At 47.4% G+C, this 5126-nt stretch overlaps 1 long non-coding RNA gene across 1 annotated transcript in view; it reads left to right on the top strand.

Moving 5' to 3' along the window:
- Positions 1-2649: 2649 nt before the first annotated feature.
- LOC148590248 (uncharacterized) overlaps positions 2650-5126 on the top strand; it is a 4975-nt gene continuing 2498 nt past the window's right edge. Inside the window, exon 1 of the long non-coding RNA XR_015914342.1 lies at positions 2650-2664. This is a non-coding gene — a long non-coding RNA (uncharacterized LOC148590248). The remainder of the gene's footprint in view (positions 2665-5126) is intronic.

Here is a 5126-nt window from a genome sequence, read left to right as displayed (position 1 = left end):
TGTCTTAAATCTTGTCTGGAGTATATGTGTGACTGTGTTGTGGCAAATTAGGGCTTTGTTTCTGTGTGTGGGTGTGTTGGCGTGAGTGTTTCAAGAGTGGTCTGTAGTATAGAAGTTACTGGTTGTCCTTTTAGGGTGTTCACGATTGTGCTCATGGACCATTTTACCTAGGGGATTAGGAAGTTGGTGGTTTTAGTTGTTGGAGCGATGATCGCCTTGAGCGGCCAGTGGTATGTAGGTTGGTTTTGGTCATGCTTGTGTCTAATTCTGCATGTGTAATGCCTTGGTTTTTCCCTAGGTTGTAGCTAGCATTTAGAAATGTTTTAACTTTTTTTGAATAAAATCTAGCTGAGGGGTGTGTGTGTGTGTGTGTGTAATGTGTGTTTTGTGGGTTTGTGGTGGTGGGAATGGTGTTTTTTCTCCTCGGTCCGGCCGCTCTGCGAGGCGATCGTCATCGCCCAAGTTTGCCTCAGTGTTTGGTCCCGGGGCCAGAGTTTTCCGGGTAGGGTGTTTTTTGGTGGTGCTGAGTAACCCTGTTACTGGGTGTTTTCTGAACAGGTAGCGGTATTTGCCTATTCCAATAGGATATCTAATGGGTGCCGGTGCTAGGGCTGTTGTGGGTGTGGATGATGCTGCTTGTTTTCCTGGAATCTTGCTAAACTTGCATACTCAATTACCTGTTTTATTTTCCAGGTTGTAGCTAGGATTTAGAAATTTTTAACTTTAAAAAAAAAATCCCAGCCGGGGTTTTTTTTTTTTTCCCCGGCTGGGTTTTTTTTTTCCCTCGGTCCCGGCCACTCTGCGAGGCGACGATCGTCGCCAAAGTTTGCACGGAGTCAGGTTCCGGGACCGGGGTTTTTTAGGCAGGGAGGTTTTTTGGGGCGCTCGGTAACCGGGTTACTGGGCGCTCTCCGAAAACCCGGTGGCGTTTGCCCATTACCGTGGAAGGCTACGTAGTACCTGCTGGTGGCTGTGAGCGGGTGTGGTGCGATTGCAGAGGCGGGTGTTGCGATACCTCTGGAACTGATGCAGTGTGTGAGCGTATTCTGTTCTGGCTTCACTTTTACTGTAGGTCGTTACCGCTCTGGTCTTTCTGTGTTTCTTTGCAGGTGCCGAGTATGAGGAACGGAACGGTCACACATTCTATGTTTCCTCTCGGGATGGTAAACACGTTTCCTTTTCCAAACAGTTAGTTAGGAAAACACAACTGTAAATATTGCTCCAAAAATAAAAGATGTTGGAGTCTCTGTATTTTTTCTAATAAAGTTGGTTTTGTGGTCAGTCATTTCAAATAAAGAATTTTGGTGGTGATGGTGTGTGTCTTGAAGTACATGCTTTCCTCTAAAACCTCTTTTTTCCTTGCCCTCTTAAATCTCCTGTTTTGCCCTTTCCTCTTTATCCCTATATTTTCCTTTTTTCCCTTAATTTTATCCTTACCCTTGTAAAAATAAGAAGCCTGAATTTTGCAGTCTTCCTATTTTTCTTGGGCTGCCTGTGCTCTTTGCTCCGCCTTCCTCTTTGCTCTTTGCTCCACCTTCCTCTTTGCTCTTTGCTCCGCCTTCCTCTTTGCTCTTTGCTCCGCCTTCCTCTTTTGCTCTTTTGCTCCGCCTTCCTCTTTTGCTCTGCCTTCCTCTTTTGCTCTTTTGCTCCGCCTTTGTCTTTGCTCTTTTGCTCTTTTGCTCTGCCTTTGTCTTTGCTCTTTTGCTCTTTGCTCCGCCTTTCTCTTTTGCTCTTTTGCTCTTTGCTCCGCCTTCCTTTTTTCCTCTTTTGCTCTTTGCTCTGCCTTCGTCTTTTGCTCTTTCCCTTTCTCTTTTGCTCTTTGCTCCACCTTTCTCTTTGGCTCTTTTGCTCTTTGCTCCGCCTTTGTCTTTGCTCTTTGCTCTACCCTTCCTGTTTTCCTTTTTTCCTCTTTTGTTCTTTGCTCCGCCTTCCTTTTTTCCTCTTTTGCTCTTTTGCTCTTTGCTCTGCCTTTCTCTTTTGCTCTTTTGCTCCACCTTTCTCTTTTGCTCTTTTGCTCCGCCTTTCTCTTTTGCTCTTTTGCTCCGCCTTCTTCTTTGCTCTTTTCCTCTTTGCTCTACTTTCCTTTTTTTCCTTTTTTGCTCTTTGCTCAACTTTTTTCTTTGCTCTTTTGCTCTTCCTTCCTTTTTCCAAGCATACTAGCTGGGAGTAAAAAAGTAAATAATACCAATAAATAAAATTTCAATTATTATTTGCTTTTTTACTCCCAGCTAGTATCCTTTTCTTGGCTAGATCTCATTGCATATGCAAATGAGCCCTGCCAACCCCCTAAATACTTATTATTTTTTCTTCTTTTTAGACATACCATATGCACACAGGACCCAAGCCATAAACACAGCTGCACACAGGCAGGATTAGAGCTAGAGGGTTAAAGATTGAGGGGTTAGAGAACTAGGGGTGAGGGGTGGGGTGAGGCTAAGGGTGAAGAAGAAAGGGGTTAAGGGTTAGAGGATAAGGGTTAGGATGATAGAATCCAGGGGTTAGGGGGAGGGTTGGAGGGTTCAGGTGAGGGTTCAGGGTTAGGGGTTGGGGTCAGGGTTTGGGTTTAGGTTTAGGGTTTAGGTTTAGGGTTTAGGTTTAGGGGGTTAGGGTTAGGGTTAGGGTAGGGGTTAGGGGTTAGGGTAGGGGTTAGGGGTTAGGGTTAGGGTTAGGGTTTAGGGTTAGGGTTAGGGTTAGGGTTAGGGTTAGGGTTAGGGTTAGGGTTAGGGTTAGGGTTAGGGTTAGGGTTAGGGTTAGGGTTAGGGTTAGGGTTAGGGTTAGGGTTAGGGTTAGGGTTAGGGTTAGGGTTAGGGTTAGGGTTAGGGTTAGGGTTAGGGTTAGGGTTAGGGTTAGGGTTAGGGTTAGGGTTAGGGTTAGGGTTAGGGTTAGGGTTAGGGTTAGGGTTAGGGTTAGGGTTAGGGTTAGGGTTAGGGTTAGGGTTAGGGTTAGGGTTAGGGTTAGGGTTAGGGTTAGGGTTAGGGTTAGGGTTAGGGTTAGGGTTAGGGTTAGGGTTAGGGTTAGGGTTAGGGTTAGGGTTAGGGTTAGGGTTAGGGTTAGGGTTAGGGTTAGGGTTAGGGTTAGGGTTAGGGTTAGGGTTAGGGTTAGGGTTAGGGTTAGGGTTAGGGTTAGGGTTAGGGTTAGGGTTAGGGTTAGGGTTAGGGTTAGGGTTAGGGTTAGGGTTAGGGTTAGGGTTAGGGTTAGGGTTAGGGTTAGGGTTAGGGTTAGGGTTAGGGTTAGGGTTAGGGTTAGGGTTAGGGTTAGGGTTAGGGTTAGGGTTAGGGTTAGGGTTAGGGTTAGGGTTAGGGTTAGGGTTAGGGTTAGGGTTAGGGTTAGGGTTAGGGTTAGGGTTAGGGTTAGGGTTAGGGTTAGGGTTAGGGTTAGGGTTAGGGTTAGGGTTAGGGTTAGGGTTAGGGTTAGGGTTAGGGTTAGGGTTAGGGTTAGGGTTAGGGTTAGGGTTAGGGTTAGGGTTAGGGTTAGGGTTAGGGTTAGGGTTAGGGTTAGGGTTAGGGTTAGGGTTAGGGTTAGGGTTAGGGTTAGGGTTAGGGTTAGGGTTAGGGTTAGGGTTAGGGTTAGGGTTAGGGTTAGGGTTAGGGTTAGGGTTAGGGTTAGGGTTAGGGTTAGGGTTAGGGTTAGGGTTAGGGTTAGGGTTAGGGTTAGGGTTAGGGTTAGGGTTAGGGTTAGGGTTAGGGTTAGGGTTAGGGTTAGGGTTAGGGTTAGGGTTAGGGTTAGGGTTAGGGTTAGGGTTAGGGTTAGGGTTAGGGTTAGGGTTAGGGTTAGGGTTAGGGTTAGGGTTAGGGTTAGGGTTAGGGTTAGGGTTAGGGTTAGGGTTAGGGTTAGGGTTAGGGTTAGGGTTAGGGTTAGGGTTAGGGTTAGGGTTAGGGTTAGGGTTAGGGTTAGGGTTAGGGTTAGGGTTAGGGTTAGGGTTAGGGTTAGGGTTAGGGTTAGGGTTAGGGTTAGGGTTAGGGTTAGGGTTAGGGTTAGGGTTAGGGTTAGGGTTAGGGTTAGGGTTAGGGTTAGGGTTAGGGTTAGGGTTAGGGTTAGGGTTAGGGTTAGGGTTAGGGTTAGGGTTAGGGTTAGGGTTAGGGTTAGGGTTAGGGTTAGGGTTAGGGTTAGGGTTAGGGTTAGGGTTAGGGTTAGGGTTAGGGTTAGGGTTAGGGTTAGGGTTAGGGTTAGGGTTAGGGTTAGGGTTAGGGTTAGGGTTAGGGTTAGGGTTAGGGTTAGGGTTAGGGTTAGGGTTAGGGTTAGGGTTAGGGTTAGGGTTAGGGTTAGGGTTAGGGTTAGGGTTAGGGTTAGGGTTAGGGTTAGGGTTAGGGTTAGGGTTAGGGTTAGGGTTAGGGTTAGGGTTAGGGTTAGGGTTAGGGTTAGGGTTAGGGTTAGGGTTAGGGTTAGGGTTAGGGTTAGGGTTAGGGTTAGGGTTAGGGTTAGGGTTAGGGTTAGGGTTAGGGTTAGGGTTAGGGTTAGGGTTAGGGTTAGGGTTAGGGTTAGGGTTAGGGTTAGGGTTAGGGTTAGGGTTAGGGTTAGGGTTAGGGTTAGGGTTAGGGTTAGGGTTAGGGTTAGGGTTAGGGTTAGGGTTAGGGTTAGGGTTAGGGTTAGGGTTAGGGTTAGGGTTAGGGTTAGGGTTAGGGTTAGGGTTAGGGTTAGGGTTAGGGTTAGGGTTAGGGTTAGGGTTAGGGTTAGGGTTAGGGTTAGGGTTAGGGTTAGGGTTAGGGTTAGGGTTAGGGTTAGGGTTAGGGTTAGGGTTAGGGTTAGGGTTAGGGTTAGGGTTAGGGTTAGGGTTAGGGTTAGGGTTAGGGTTAGGGTTAGGGTTAGGGTTAGGGTTAGGGTTAGGGTTAGGGTTAGGGTTAGGGTTAGGGTTAGGGTTAGGGTTAGGGTTAGGGTTAGGGTTAGGGTTAGGGTTAGGGTTAGGGTTAGGGTTAGGGTTAGGGTTAGGGTTAGGGTTAGGGTTAGGGTTAGGGTTAGGGTTAGGGTTAGGGTTAGGGTTAGGGTTAGGGTTAGGGTTAGGGTTAGGGTTAGGGTTAGGGTTAGGGTTAGGGTTAGGGTTAGGGTTAGGGTTAGGGTTAGGGTTAGGGTTAGGGTTAGGGTTAGGGTTAGGGTTAGGGTTAGGGTTAGGGTTAGGGTTAGGGTTAGGG

The sequence above is a fragment of the Tinamus guttatus genome, unplaced genomic scaffold, assembly GCF_059628265.1.
Source record: "Tinamus guttatus ecotype Peru unplaced genomic scaffold, ASM5962826v1 Tinamus_guttatus_pri_ptg001551l, whole genome shotgun sequence".
NCBI lineage: Eukaryota > Metazoa > Chordata > Aves > Tinamiformes > Tinamidae > Tinamus > Tinamus guttatus.
The sequence above is the reverse complement of the archived record's forward strand: the minus strand, read 5'-3'. Positions and strand labels throughout refer to the sequence as shown.